The sequence below is a fragment of the Schistocerca cancellata genome, chromosome 3 (assembly GCF_023864275.1).
Source record: "Schistocerca cancellata isolate TAMUIC-IGC-003103 chromosome 3, iqSchCanc2.1, whole genome shotgun sequence".
Classification (NCBI taxonomy): domain Eukaryota; kingdom Metazoa; phylum Arthropoda; class Insecta; order Orthoptera; family Acrididae; genus Schistocerca; species Schistocerca cancellata.
The window spans coordinates 499,805,668-499,822,652 of NC_064628.1; positions in this window are offsets into that span (position 1 = coordinate 499,805,668).

Sequence of the window (16,985 nt, forward strand, 5' to 3'; positions counted from 1 at the left end):
CTCAGCGTCTGTCTCACTACTCTTCTAACGGTAGAACTCCCGCCCTCCCCACTGCCAAGCAGCGATGACAAAACCAGCAAATCTTCCAACAACACAGCTACTCTGACCAAAGGCTGTGCGCGAATAATAAGCAATTCAAAATTGTCGCTTAGCGTTTGAGACATCCAAGGTATGTACAGATTGCAGAAATGCAAATATCAAACTCCCAATAGACCTGTTTTAGAGTTCCTTAGTTAGTTTACATAAATAACACAAAATAGTCTGTAAAAAAATATTTTCGACATTTCCATCTTATTTTTCCAAAAGTCCTACAACTCGCTGCAGATGTCATGTGGTTCTTGAACGACCATTATGATGTAGTTTTGGCATGGCAAAGGTCATCATAGCACATGCAACAATTTGGTCGCTTATATTAATATTCTCTCTGGAAACATAGCTTTTTCGCCAACTTCTTTAACTACGTTCTACAAGGGCTGAAACCTGGAAAATTAGGTGTGCGGGGAACGAGACAAGTACGACCAGCCGGTCGGCTAGCAAAAATTATACTGGAGAGACGAATCCTTACATTCCTCCAAGAAGGAGGAGCTGTATGGTACCGAGCCCACGTAAATAACCGCCTAACCAAATCAAAGTCTTCTAGCAAATTCTGACGAAGTTCTGGTGGAAATATGAAAATTTCCAGCACGCCATCGTCCAAAATAATAGGACAGAACGGTTCATTAACTATCAAATCACAACACACACTGACTCAAAAATCAAGAAGATATAGCGTATTTTTATTAATCAGTGGCTCTGGTCCCTGCGTGCTCATTTCGCGAAGGGTAAAGATCAAGTAGATGAACATTCCATAATGACGTTCAGTTATGGCTCACAATTGGAGGTATTTTTCTACTACGGTGGTAATACGAAAATGTCCTTTTCCAGATCCCTCTGGCCGTAGATGTTGGTGTTGTTGTCTCGGGTCCAAAGACTGGTTTGACGCAGCCCTCCACGTTACTCTATCCTTTGCAAGCGTGTTCATCTCCGAATAACTACTGCAACTTATATCCTTCTGAACCTACTCACTGTATTCGTCTTTTGATCTCCCTATACAATTCCTCGTCCCCCCTCCCGCCCCCTCCTCCATACACACATACACTTCCCTCCACTACCAAACTGGTGACCCCTGGATGACTCAGAATGTATCCTATCAATCGATCAATTCTTAAATTTCCTTTCAGTACATCCTTATTGGGTAAGTGATCTACCCATCCAATCTTCAGCATTCTTCTGCAGCACCACATTTCAAATGCTTCTGTATTCTTCTTGTGTAAACTTATGCTGTTTAGGTTTTTATGTTGGTAACGCCACATAGCGCTCTGTATGAAAATCGCTGTCTGCGCTGTGTGCAGTCTGCGGCTGGTTGGACTCATTGTTGGAATATTCGCCAGTGTAGTGTTGGGCAGTTAGATGTGAACAGCGCATAGCGTTGGGCAGTTGGAGGTGAGCGGCCAGTAGTGGTGGATGTGGGGAGAAAGATGCCAGAGTTTTGAGAGGTTACTATGAGCGGACGATATGGACGTGAGTCCGTCACAAAAAGGAATTTTGCAAAACTGGATGTCATGAACGGATATATATATATATATATATATATATATATATATATATATATATATATATATATATATATACTCCTGGAAATTGAAATAAGAACACCGTGAATTCATTGTCCCAGGAAGGGGAAACTTTATTGACACATTCCTGGGGTCAGATACATCACATGATCACACTGACAGAACCACAGGCACATAGACACAGGCAACAGAGCATGTACAATGTCGGCACTAGTACAGTGTATATCCACCTTTCGCAGCAATGCAGGCTGCTATTCTCCCATGGAGACGATCGTAGAGATGCTGGATGTAGTCCTGTGGAACGGCTTGCCATGCCATTTCCACCTGGCGCCTCAGTTGGACCAGCGTTCGTGCTGGACGTGCAGACCGCGTGAGACGACGCTTCATCCAGTCCCAAACATGCTCAATGGGGGACAGATCCGGAGATCTTGCTGGCCAGGGTAGTTGACTTACACCTTCTAGAGCACGTTGGGTGGCACGGGATACATGCGGGCGTGCATTGTCCTGTTGGAACAGCAAGTTCCCTTGCCGGTCTAGGAATGGTAGAACGATGGGTTCGATGACGGTTTGGATGTACCGTGCACTATTCAGTGTCCCCTCGACGATCACCAGTGGTGTACGGCCAGTGTAGGAGATCGCTCCCCACACCATGATGCCGGGTGTTGGCCCTGTGTGCCTCGGCCGTATGCAGTCCTGATTGTGGCGCTCACCTGCACGGCGCCAAACACACATACGACCATCATTGGCACCAAGGCAGAAGCGACTCTCATCGCTGAAGACGACACGTCTCCATTCGTCCCTCCATTCACGCCTGTCGCGACACCACTGGAGGCGGGCTGCACGATGTTGGGGCGTGAGCGGAAGACGGCCTAACGGTGTGCGGGACCGTAGCCCAGCTTCATGGAGACGGTTGCGAATGGTCCTCGCCGATACCCCAGGAGCAACTGTGTCCCTAATTTGGTGGGAAGTGGCGGTGCGGTCCCCTACGGCACTGCGTAGGATCCTACGGTCTTGGCGTGCATCCGTGCGTTGCTGCGGTCCGGTCCCAGGTCGACGGGCACGTGCACCTTCCGCCGACCACTGGCGACAACATCGATGTACTGTGGAGACCGCACGCCCCACGTGTTGAGCAATTCGGCGGTACGTGCACCCGGCCTCCCGCATGCCCACTATACGCCCTCGCTCAAAGTCCGTCAACTGCACATACGGTTCACGTCCACGCTGTCGCGGCATGCTACCAGTGTTCAAGACTGCGATGGAGCTCCGTATGCCACGGCAAAGTGGCTGACACTGACGGCGGCGGTGCACAAATGCTGCGCAGCTAGCGCCATTCGCCGGCCAACACCGCGGTTCCTGGTGTGTCCGCTGTGCCGTGCGTGTGATCATTGCTTGTACAGCCCTCTCGCAGTGTCCGGAGCAAGTATGGTGGGTCTGACACACCGGTGTCAATGTGTTCTTTTTTCCATTTCCAGGAGTGTATATTCGATGTTAAAGAATATATATATATATTTTTATAAGCGCTTTCCTTGCCACTACCAGTCTGCATTTTATATCCTTTCTGCTTCGACCATCATCACCTATTTTGCTGCCCAAGATAGCAAAACTCATCTGCTACTTTTAGTGTTCGTTTCCTAATCTAATTCCCTCAGCAGCGCCTGATTTCATCCTTTGTTTTGCTTTTGTTAATGTTCATCTTATATTCCCCTTTCAAGACACTGTCCACTCCATTCAACTGCTCTTCCAAGTCCTTTGCTGTCTCTGACGTAATTACAATGTCATCGACAAACCTCAAATATTTTGTTACTCATCTCTGAATTATAATTCTTTCTCCGAATTTTTCTGTGACTTCCTTTACTGCTTGACCAATGTACAGAGCAAATAACATAGGGTATAAGCTATAACCCTATTTCATTCCTTTCTCAAGCACTGCTTCCGTTTCATGCCCCTCGACTCATAAATGCCGTTTGGTTTCTGTACAAGTTGTGTACAGCATTTGGCTGCTTGTGTGTTACCTCTGCTACTTTAATAATTTCAGAGAGTATTTTCCAGTCATCATTGCCAAAAGCTTTCTCCAAGTCTACAAAAGCTACAAACGTAGGTTTGCCTTTCCTTAACCTATCTTCTGAGGTAGATGTACGAATCAGATTTATGAAATCCATAGTTCTCTTGTTATTGCTCCTACATTCTTGTAGACAACAAATAAAACGCGTGCCTTTACACTTGTCAAGTTTCGAATTGAAGTGAAATAATATTGTTTTATGTATTATTTATGTGGCACTGCAGCACTGTCGGCGTGGGAAAGAGAAAGCAAGGCTGACAGTGAGAGGGAAGCATTTATAGGAAAATACAGATGCAGGTATAGTCCAGTCATACGAAATATTTTCCAGCTCTGGTGGATAACGCTGGTACCATCTCAGATATACTCAGCAACTTCCTGCTCCAGAGTGCTACATTAGCAATATTACCAGCTCATACTGGCAGTACTGCTGTGTATTGCAACCACAGTGTAGCAATGTTGACTACAACACTGTTGTGGTCACACATTTCTGTAAAATACGGTCCGTGTAAATGAACCTTTAGATGTGTAATGTGCAGTGACACAGCTGTCGCTTGTTAGTAGTTGCCCGCATCTCGTGGTCGTGCGGTAGCGTTCTCGCTTCCCACGCCCGGGTTCCCGGGTTCGATTCCCGGCGGGGTCAGGGATTTTCTCTGCCTCGTGATGGCTGGGTGTTGTGTGCTGTCCTTAGGTTAGTTAGGTTTAAGTATTTCTAAGTTCTAGGGGACTGATGACCATAGATGTTAAGTCCCATAGTGCTCAGAGCCATTTGAACCATTTTGTTAGTAGTTACAACGTACTTGGTCGATAACTGTGTTCTCCTTCTTCCTCTGCTTCCACTTCCTCGTTCCTGTGCACTTTCACCAGATTATTAACTGCAGATCTTTCGATACTGCTGGTGCCCTTAACACACTTAACACAACTTTTACCTTTCTACTACGTAGGTTCTGAGCACATCGCCGGAACACGTCTACCCGGACGCGCGGTAGTTATTTGTCTTCGTCCACCGCGCCTCTAGACTTCCGCTTTCACAACAGCTCTTGTTATTTCGATTGCTCTGACGCACACTGTATCTCCTCTGCGGCACAAGACCATTATCACGCGGATGTTTAACGTTCCTGGACTGGCATTGTCAACCAACGTTGGCGAGCTGTCTCTTGGTGTCACACCGAGAAGTGTGGCGCTGCCTTAGTGGTAAGGAGCGGAACTCGTGTTGGAGAGGACGGCGCTTGAAATCCTCGTCCGGCCATACAAGTACTGGTGTTCCATAGTCTTCTACATCCGCGTCTACATACACATTCCGCAAGCCACCATACGGTACATGACAGAGGGTGCCCCATACCATTACTAGACATTTCCTTTCCTCTTCCACTCACCATTAGAGCAAGGGAAATGTAAATATCTATATGCCTCCGTACCATCACTAATTTCTCGGATCTAACCCTCGTGGTCCTCACGCGAAATGCATGTTGCCGACAGTAGAATCGTTCTGCAGTCAGCTTCAAACGCCGGTTTTCTAGTGTTCCTCGAAAAGAACGTTGCCTTCCCTCCAGGGATTCCCATTTGAGTTCCCGAAGTATCTCTGTAATACTTACGTGTCTTTCGAACCTACCCTTATGAAATCTAGTAGCCCGCCTCTGATTGCTTCGATGTCTTCCTTTAATCCTATCTGGTACGTCTCCCAAACACTCGAACAATATTCAAGAATAGATCGCACTAGCGTCCTACATGCGGTCTCTTTTACAGATGAGCTACACTTTCCTCACATGCTCGTTCCATTTCATATCGCTTTGCAACGTTACGCCCATATATTTTAACGACATGGTTGTGTTAACCGGGACACTACTAATGCTGTATCCGAACATCACGGGTTTGTTTTTCCTACTAATCTGCACTAACTTACATTTTTCTACATTTAGAGCTCTTCACACCAGCTAGAAAATTTGTCTAAGTCATCTTGTGCCCTCCATTTTTGTATACAGAAAATAACAGCGGTCCTATCACACTTCTGTGCAGCACTCCTGAGACACCATCGTCTCGAACAGTCGTCTTCGAGGACAACATATGTAAGTGGGCTGTTTATGTTTTCTTATTGGCAACGTTACGTAGCGCTCTCTGTATGAAAATCACTGGCTGTGCTGTGTGCAGTATGTCGCTAGTTTGCATTGTTGCCTGCCATTGTTGTCATGAACTGCTATAGCTGGATGTGAACAGCAGATTGCGTTGGGCAGTTGGAGGTGAGCCGCCAGCAGTGGTGGACGTGGGGAGAGAGATGGCGGAGTTTTGATAATCTGTAAGACTGAATGTCAATTATGAATATTAAGGTAAATACATTGTTTGTTCTCTATTAATATCTTTCATTTGCTAACTATCCCTATCAGTAGTTAGTGCCTTCAGTAGTTTGAATCTTTTATTTAGCTGGCAGTAGTGGCACTCGCTGTATTGCAGTAGTTCGAGCAGCGAAGATTTTTGTGAGGTAAGTGATTTGTGAAAGGTATAGTTTAATGTTTGTCAGGGCCATTCTTTTGCAGGGATTTTTGATAGTCAGATTGCGTTGCGCTAAAATTATTGTGTGCCAGGTTAAGCACAGTCTTGTACAATTGTTCTAAGTGGACGTTTCACATGTACAAAATTGTTCAAAGGGGACGTTTCATATGGCGACCCTGCCAGGATACCTCACTGGAATCTTCTGATTTTTTTTTTTTCTTGTAGTTTGTGTATTTAGTGTAGCTTTTGTTTATTGCTAGCGCGTAATTGTAGAGAGAATCTCCTTTGTAGTTGCAGTCTTTCATTGTTGTACTGTAAAACAGTTGTGGTATGCATGTAGATTTGCACCAAGTATTTCGCAGCTGCAATTAACTAGATATTATTTTCAGTGCTATGTTAATGTGTTCTCTTGTTTTTGCTATTCAAGTTGTGCTTTTCTGTGTTGTCGTGTGAAATATTGTGACAATAATGGCGTGTGAAAAACGTAACACTAGGCTCCAAACTAAATTGAGAAATAATAGTGACGACGAGCGTAGCTTATCAGTACCACTGGGTAGTGAATTAACTAATATTCAAAGTAGTAATTTGGTAACTGTGCATAGGGAAATGGAGCGGGCGTCAGACAATGGCGTAGGCAGTGAAACAGGTAGTGAACAGGGAAGCATTATCGATCGATCGGTCGGCAACAGCTCGCCTCAGGAATCCGAAATGACAGGACACAATTTTGCAAATACTGTAGATTCAGGTTTTGCGTCCTCACCGTTTTCTCAAATGAGTCAAGACACATCTTCCGCTTGTCAAAATGTGAATGTTGCCGGTGCAAATTCACTGCCGAAAAGCACTGAGGAACATGTTTCAGACACCAGTGCATTGTTATTACAGTTAATGCAACAAATGGGACAAAGGCTACAAAAGTTAGACACAACGCTTGAACAAAATCAGAAACAAATGGGACAGAATCTTCAAAAGTTAGACACAATGGAACAAAAGCTTCAAAAGTTAGACTCAGTGGAACATATACTTGAACAAACACGTGAAGATTTAACTACTGAGTTACATAAAATAGAATCGAAATGTCAGAAAGTCTGTAATGACGTAAAAACACAAATTTGTGAGCATTTCCAACCTATTTTTTCGCGTCATGAGAATGTATTACAGAATCACGAAGCAGCCATAAAAGAACTGCAAACCATTGTTCATGAAAATCATGAGACCTTGTGGGCTAAAATTGACTCAGTTGCATCTACCGATTCGGTTACGCAACTGGCAAAAACTCAGGAAAACTTAAAGAACACAGTAGATTCGATTTCAACACAAATGGACACTCTGAAACTTGGTTCAGAAAAACACACTGAGGAAATGTGTTCACTATCGGAGAAAGTAGCTGAACTTTCGGATCAGGTCACTAACTTATCTACAAAGGTAGATGATGATCTGAATGACACAAGACCCGTAGCCTTCACTGACACAGAAGACTATGAACAAATAAGAAAATTCAAACAAAATCAAAATCAAATTAATACACAGTATAAAAGAGAAATCCGGGAAGTACAAGATCAGTTGACGCAGGTGATACAAGAATTACGTATTTCAGAGGACACTCGCGCCCCAATACTGGAAGAGGGACATAGAAATACGGAAAAGCCACAATATAATAACACAGAGCATTTCGGTAATTATGAAAGAAATTGGCAAGGTGCACCGAATTTTGAGATGGAACCGCCGACACGACGTAACAATGACCGATATGTGACTCGCCGACATGATGATTTTGACTATAAGCTGTTCATTACTACACGTAAATTCAAAACATTTAAGAATTCTGGCAACGACATTCATCCACAAGCGTGGCTCCATCAATTCTCTCATTGTTTTCCTCCCAACTGGTCATTAGAACACAGATTAGAATTTATGTGTGGCTACTTGGAGAATGAACCAGCTGTAAGAATGCGATCGGTCATTCACGATTGCCACAGTGAAGGAGAATTTTACCATGCCTTCCTCTCAGCATATTGGTCTCAAGCTACACAAGACCGCGTAAAACATAGCATCATGATGATGAAACACTTTGAACAATCTGAATTTTCCAGTCTTGTCAAATATTTTGAAGACATGTTGCACAAGAATCAGTACCTATCAAACCCATACAGCCCCTCAGAACTCATCCGCATTTGCTTAATCAAACTGCCTGAACATTTACGACACATTATTTTGGCAGGACGTTGCAAAGACGACATTGAAGCTTTTCAGGGACTGTTACAAGAACTGGAAATTGACACAGACAGTCGTGGGATGCGAAAATAGGAAATCAATCACTACAGGTCACATCCGTCACAATTCCGTGACGACAGAAATAATAACTGGACACGACAAGTCTATTCTTACAACGCAAATCGTGACCAAAACAGACACCACCCGTATGACAACCGTTGGCAGAGTAGTAATAATTACAGGGAAAGATCACCTCTCCGCAGTAATGACTATCACAGAGACAATCAGAGAAACAGACAATATGGGAACCAAAATAACTATTATCAAGGGAGACAGAATAACTTTAGACGCAACGGTCCAGCGCGTAGTTACGATTCAAGGAGAAATTCTCCACCACGTGACCGACAAGAAAGAAACTATGGAATCTACCGACATGACGACAGACGATATGATCGTAACTACAGACCTGAATTGCATCAGAACTGGCGAGATTTAAACAGAGCAGAGCACTCTCGTCACGATGAATTTGTAGAAGTTAGGTCTCCAAATCCCAGTAACGGCGCGCGCCAACAAAGAAACAGACAATGACTCACACCGCAGGCAGCTGCGTGCGCCGGCTGGCTCCGAGAAAAATAACATTGACGCTAACCTTGAGCAAAATTCCCGTATTCTTTACGGACGAATACCGCATGATAATTGCATTCAAGTTGAAACTCTGCGTACTAGGAAGAGTAAAGGTTTACACCACATTTCTCATGTAAAACCATTTATTGACAGATAATCTGCTTTTTAACTTAGTCTTTGCAATTTTCACTTCACGCTACTTGTACAATTTGTCAGACTTAAGAAACTGTTAACATGCAACATTTTGGTTTGCTTACGAGTGGATTCTGGATTTGAGGTGCTTTCTGTGAAATGCCAGATGACACAGTGGTTGGTTTGTGTGACAGCTACACGATTATATCACGACGTTACTAATGAGTGACAATTTACAATGTTGCTTTTGCGGTGTATCTGTTTTATATCTGCACAGTTTTTTCTGAATTCTTCTATAAAGTAAAACATGTTTTAGTAGTAACTTTTGTACTATTGCTACAAGGAGACAACCTTTTCTGTAGCACAACAATACGTTACAGCACAGTACTTTCTTCATCACGGCAATAAGCGTAATAAGTATGATATCTATACGCAAAGCATTTCACTTTTGTTTATCATGAGGTAAGTACATTGGCTTCTGCTGAACTTAGCTTTTGGAGGACGATAACTACGACACTTCCCAGAGATTTTCTTACAGCAAGACGCATATTTAGCGCTACTGGACACGTATTTGAGTGATTAATTTTGTACTTAAAACATTTATTTTTAAAGATTTTTGAATTACAAAGAAAGTTTTTCGTGATACATTTCATTCCATTGCTGTAATCTGTAACACCTGAGGGTATAATTACAACAAACCTCAGGGGGGTACACGCCTACTTTGTGTATCATGTGTTTGGCAAGCACAAGGAGCCCTAGCTAATATGGTATTTGCTTATACAATTTAACACATCGGTACCATATTTCTCTAACACATAAATTACACAGCTATCTGATCATTTAACAGAGAAACAAACATCTTTTTACTACGTCAGTGACACATGTTTACGCAATTACAGAGTTGGATTACTTCACACTTAAGAAATTGTACTTTGTCAGTACTTTGTGCACTGTTCATATTTTTTTGGTACCATTGTGATACTATGAGAGCTTTGAATGATGTATTTGGTAAGGGAGAATGATTTTAAAGTACGTTTGAGGCAGATGACACCTTTGACATGAGCAGAGAATTTTGTTAGGTTTTGAAATCATTGGAGGAAGCTACGACGATTTTGAGATTTGACTGAGGTTTTATGATGTTATTTTTACGACGACGATGTGTATTATGCTGTTGCGGTAAGTTTATGATCCATAAGCTGATGCCATATGAGTTATTTGATTATGCTATGTATCTGCCATGATGAAAAATGGAAAAAGTGTCGACGAATAAGGTAAGGTGTAATGAATAGAAGTTAGGGACTCTTGACTTGTGAAATAGGATGTTGGAAACCAAGAATCGTACTTTAAGAGTTATGAAATGTGTGTGTAAATGCGTGAATGTATCACAATGCAAGCGAAAATATTTTGGACACTGTCATATCAATAGCATTTTGTTTCTACAGATTTGCAACGCTAATTCTTGACCTGTGAAATTTTGCATATGAGACTGTCACTGTAGCGAAAACTGCTGTCGTAAATGTTTCCGTAAGAAAGTTAAGTGACCACCTGCACATAATGCGACGTGGGCACCCAGGTGTGTCAGACACCTGGAGAACAAGCCTTTTCAGACGCTCAGGTAGAAAAGAAAGCCATTAGGGTGTGCCAGAGGCACAGGTGGAAGAGAAGGACAAAGAGAGGCCTATACCCCTGTTTATGACATTCCTTTGTAGAGGGCATCGCTAATGCGACACGCTCGTTACTTGAAAACATATGATTTTTGTAATGCGTTGTGGGCACACAGCTGTGTCAAACACCTGGAGAACAAGCCATTAAGGTGTGCCTTTCATCGCTAATGCGACACCCTCGTTACTTAAAAACATATGATTACTCGCACTTTGTGCTAATTATTGAAATGCTTATGAATTGATGGGAAATATTCGTACATCTGCTCACCTGATTATTACAAGTGTCTTTCTACGAGAGTTGAGAGCCATTAACTTATGAAATGAAATGTCACATGACTACTGAATGATATTTTTATGCTTTGGTTTGCGTAATTGCTTATTTCATTTGATATCTGGTTTCCAGCTGTGTTGCAGCATTGCTTTTATAAAATGAGATGCATTTGCTAATGTGAACTCTCTGTCAACAGATCTATTAAATGATAATTTTGTAATCCACATTCTTTAAGAAAGGAGCACTTGGAAAGGAAAGAACAATAAGAAGAAACTAGCAACAGTAACACATAATTTTCTTTTCTAGTACATGGTAATATTTTTTTTTACAATCAGTTGTTATGGTGCACCACTTTAATTACATAGACATTAAGATGTGAATATGCATTTCCCTTGTCTGCATTGTTGTTTTTACTGTAATATTTTTTCTGCTTGAGCTATGTCATGTTTAGGTATAAGTTGCTGCTGTTTGCCAGGCATAGTGTTACTGAATTTGACTTTGTGTTACTCTTCTAAGCTAGTTTTTCTTGTTTCCTGCATTGCCTTATATTAGTTGTAATATTGCACTTGCTTTGCTAATTTATGCTGCTTGCTTTGCCATTTCTATATTTTGTCATTGATGTTTGTGTTAATTATTTTTTTTTTGCTGCATTGCCTCGTCCCTTGGTATATATATCTGAGCTCAGTAGATTTAACTTAGCTTAAGAGGGGGTAGACTATATAAGAAACTGACTATGGAGAATAGGTAAAGAATGCATTGCGAAGAAAGATTTGGGCCCCAATGAGTATTGTACAATCAGAAATAATTATTTTGAAAGAAATATGAATAGAATACAGGAAGGAGGTATAGGTAGGATTATCTTGGAAATAAATAATGAGGTAAGAAATATGTGAACACATAAATACAGAAAGCATGCTTGGATAGGATTTTTTTGGTGGAAGCAAAGGTTGAAATAAGACGAACGATCTATGGAATGAAGGGAGACCTCCAAGCAAAATACTGCAGTAAACCAAACCCTGTCCTTTCCTCTTTGCTGCTTTTTCCAAATATGTAATTGTGTGTTGTCCTTTCCTTTTGGTGTTATCCCACTATGTGTTTGTGTACCCTTGTGTATTTGTGTTTTTTTCCTGTCTTTATGTGTTTAGCTGATGAGAGCTATGTTGTAGAATTTTTCTAATATTCTGTTATTTTCTTTCTAAAGATGTTTAGACATTATGTATTCTGTTTTGTTTTAATGCTCATGTGTAAAGTTGACGTTTTAAAAGTGATTCTGATCTTTTATTTTTGTACTCATGTCATCATTCCTGTAACACTGATGTATATGTTTATTTCTATTCTGTTGTAAAGCCTGTACTACAAATGTCATCTGTATTGTTATGTTTTTAATGATGTATTTTGTACCTTTGTAATCGTATTCTTATGTTATAAAATTGTAATTGACACCAGTTCATCTGATTAAGTAACTTGTATGTTACATTTCACTCCACACATTTCTGTTGGTCATAGTATATGGACAATATGTAAGAAGTAGGGACTGATAGTGTTTGCACGTGTGTTAATAATTCAGCAAGGGACTGGATAACAGCATTGCTGGTTCTAAGGACAATTCCAAAAACTTTGTGAGTGCACAAGTGGTGGTTATGGACTTGCTCTATTATCCGCAAGACTCTTCAATGGTGATTGTGCACCTGCACAGTCGCAACAGATGGCTGCTGGCCATCTCTACCAGGACTACAGTGGGTCTACACCTTTGCTGACTCACCAATACCACCATCTCTACAAGGACTACAGTGGGTCTGCATCTCTGGTGGCCCACCAATACTCTCTACAAGGACTACAGTGGGTCTGCATCTCTGGTGGCCCACCAATACTCTCTACCAGGACTGCAGTGGGTCTGCTCTGTGATGACCTACCTACCAATATTCGTCGGAACTTCGAATGACTCTGCTGTGGGTTTGCTCTGTTGTGGCCCATTACCTGTCAGCATGTCAAGAGTCAGCACTGTCTTTCTGTTGGAAGGACAACACTACTTCTTCAAGACTGCATGGACATCCACTACTTCCGTGTGCATTGTCTTTTATTGCTCAGACTTTGATAAAAGAAACGGCAGTTTTATTGTGATGAACAATCTGGACTGTCTTTATTGACTGTGAGAAAATTTTAGCTCTTGACCAACATTGTATTAATAAGTGTGTGCATTTGATATCTTTCTTACTGTAATTATGAAAAATTTTATCAAATCTTTATTGGCCACTGCCCAAAAATGTTTTGTAAAATTTTTTGTGGGGAGCATGGGGGCTATGTAAGTGGGCTGTTTATGTTTTCTTATTGGCAACGTTACGTAGCGCTCTCTGTATGAAAATCACTGGCTGTGCTGTGTGCAGTATGTCGCTAGTTTGCATTGTTGCCTGCCATTGTTGTCATGAACTGCTATAGCTGGATGTGAACAGCAGATTGCGTTGGGCAGTTGGAGGTGAGCCGCCAGCAGTGGTGGACGTGGGGAGAGAGATGGCGGAGTTTTGATAATCTGTAAGACTGAATGTCAATTATGAATATTAAGGTAAATACATTGTTTGTTCTCTATTAATATCTTTCATTTGCTAACTATCCCTATCAGTAGTTAGTGCCTTCAGTAGTTTGAATCTTTTATTTAGCTGGCAGTAGTGGCACTCGCTGTATTGCAGTAGTTCGAGCAGCGAAGATTTTTGTGAGGTAAGTGATTTGTGAAAGGTATAGTTTAATGTTTGTCAGGGCCATTCTTTTGCAGGGATTTTTGATAGTCAGATTGCGTTGCGCTAAAATTATTGTGTGCCAGGTTAAGCACAGTCTTGTACAATTGTTCTAAGTGGACGTTTCACATGTACAAAATTGTTCAAAGGGGACGTTTCACATACTAGGTTATCTTTCGAGCCACTCACATTCCTAGGAACCTATTCCGTATGCTTGTACCTCCTTTAACAATCTGCAGCGGAGCACTGTGTCAAACACTTTTCGGAAATCTAGAAATATGCACTCTACCTGTTGCCCTTCATCCTTAGGTCGTAGTATACATGTGAGGAAAGGGCAACCAGACATTAGCACGAATGGTTTTTTTCTAAAACCGTGCTGATTCGAGGACAAAAGCTTTACAGTCTGAAAGAAATTTATTATACGTGAATTGAGAATAAGTTCAAGAATTCTGCAGCTAACCGATGTCAAGGATACTGGTCTGTAATTTTGCGGGTCCGTTCTTATAGCCTCCTTATATACAGGACACACCTTCGTTTCGGACTTGGTGTTGGACGAGAGATTCGCTATAAAGGCAAGCTAAGCAATGAGCCAATACCGCAGATTACTCTTTGTAAAACAGATTTGGGATTCCATTCGGACCTGGCCACTTATTTATTTTCAACTCTTTTAGCTGTCTCTCTATGCCAGGGATGCTTATTACTGTGACGTCCATGCGGGACTCCGTTCGACGGTCAAACGACGGTATTTCTCTATGATTCTCCTGCGCGAACGATTACTTTAAGTAAATCGTTAAGAAAATTTTAAGAAATTTGTTAAGAAATTTAAAATTTGGTTTTTCGTTTTGCTGTCTTCTACTGCCACACCAGACTGGTCAACGAGTGACTGGATGGAAGCCTTCGACCAGCTTAGCGATTTTATGTAAGACCAGAATTTTCTTGGGTTCTCGACCAGATCTTTTTCTGAGGAATCAAGGTGGTAGATGTTGAATGCTAGGCGCATCACTTGAGGCAAATGCTGGATGGTTCTTTTGAAAGAACACAGCCGACTTCTTTAACCTTCTTCCTCGAACCCTAACTTGTACCCCATCTCTAATGATCTCAACGTAGACGGAATTGTTATAAGTTATAACTGTAAGGTATGGTAGCTGGAAGGCGTGCACTGGCCGTTTCCGTGGGAGCGAAATAAATGAGGAAGGACCAAATAAAAGGGGAAGAAGGTGGTCAAAGACGTTTGAGATGGAAGAAGAACAACTCACAAACTTAAACTCATACTTCGTATCTAAACTTTAAGTCAGTCATCTGTGAATAGAAAAATTGTTAAAGTTATTAAAAAATGATCATCGACATCACTGTACATAGGACAGATATGAGTGTGCATTTATAAATTATAGTGTACAATCTAATGGTTATAATGCATCAGTGAAATTCTGCTACCAGTCGATTTAAAAAAAAAATCTATAAATATTTACTCTAGATTCATCAAATAATAAGTTCAATAAGTTTACTCTTCGAGTAAAAGTTTTATCTCTTGCTAACCTGTTGCATCTACAACTTATTCTCTTTGCTTAGTTTAGATCTTTGCGCAATAAGAAAACAATAACATCTTTGCTTACTGTATGCGCTTTGCTTTGTAAATAAAAGTATCAGGCGTGAAGCATATCTGTGAAGCCCAGACTGATGTGATGAATATTTCGAAATGTCTTTTGTCTGCCACGGGGATTTGTTTTAAACATGTGTGCCGTTGGCTGCTGCTACAACTTGTACATTGCCCTGTAAGAGTTTAGGGACCGTGGCAAGACGAAGTACTGTCCAGTACAACCAATGTAAATGTATACCACTGTATCACCTTATATCTAAATAAATGCATGCCCAACAATATGCTTTTACCATCGAAGCAACACTAAAGTGACATTAAATATTTAAATATTCTTGTGCAGTGCTGGAGCTGACGACATACATCTGCTGACAACATTTACTTAACCTTAAATATTAGCCATCTGAAGATCGATATGAATGCCAGAAACTGGTTATGGTTCTAAAATAAAAAGATTTTAAAATCATTTGTGGCTGGCTGTGTTATTTTGTTGTTGTTAGAACTAATATAATTCGCTGCAAAAAATGTACAGATAGTGTTAGTTACACCATTTAACTTATCTATTTTTTAAAATGAAAACAGTGTTCTGAAGAGCTTTTCATGTACAATAAAAATTCTATTTTTATCGATTTGTAATTTTACAAAAAAAAAGTGTTTCCGTTTGATTATAGTTTCAGTTTTTGTTCCTGTATAGTGTAGGAAAATAAATGAAAGGCAACGAGGTCTCACAAGTTTTTATGTTGAAGAAGACGCAGTTATAATGTACTGGAGAGCAATGCTTTTGTGAAATACTTTGTTTTCACTGTGTGTTATTTGTGTTAAAACGTTTAACAGATTGATTTTAAAATCTGAATAATGTTTCCTGTTATCAAAGAACAAAAAATTAACTGACAGTTTGCAGCTTACAAACAATAACAATTAATTATTCCTAATTATTTAAGCATAGGCTCATTGTATTTTTGTAATAATTTCTTAAGTTCTGATGTTTGGATTTAGAAGTAATGTGACGTCTTGCCGCATGAAGATAACTAAAGTGTTAAAGACTCAAAATTACACCTGCTTGGGATATTCCACTTGTTGATGCTTTCTGATATAAAAAAATAGCGAAGTTGGGGTGGGGAGAGAGCGGGGTGAGATTTAAATAAAAAGAAACAATGTGAAAGAATGTGTGATCGACAGCTGACGGGGATGGCGGCTGGATGATTGCGGGGGAGGGGGGTTGGGCTTGTGGGAGGTTAAAGTTGAGGTTTACCCTAGTAACGCCATTGACGAGACGTTAAATTTAATCTTAATTCTTTGCTTGTTGGATTTACGAAGAAGAGACTATCGACCAAAAATATCCGAACAGTTGTCTTGTGACAGCCAGAGCGAGAGCACCAGCAGCAGCGAGTACTGTTTGTATAAAGCGTTTTTGTACTTATTTGCTGCGCTTAGCTTTTAAATAGTTTTTCTGGGAAAACCTAGCGTAGTTTTCACGTCTCGTATTTCAGTGAGTGTTTCTTGATTATCAGAGTAGCTCATCAGAAGATTATCTTGGGAATTTGTCATCGTATAGAGTAGGGTAAACATAGTCATGTGTAGGGACTGTGATTGTTGTGAGCGGA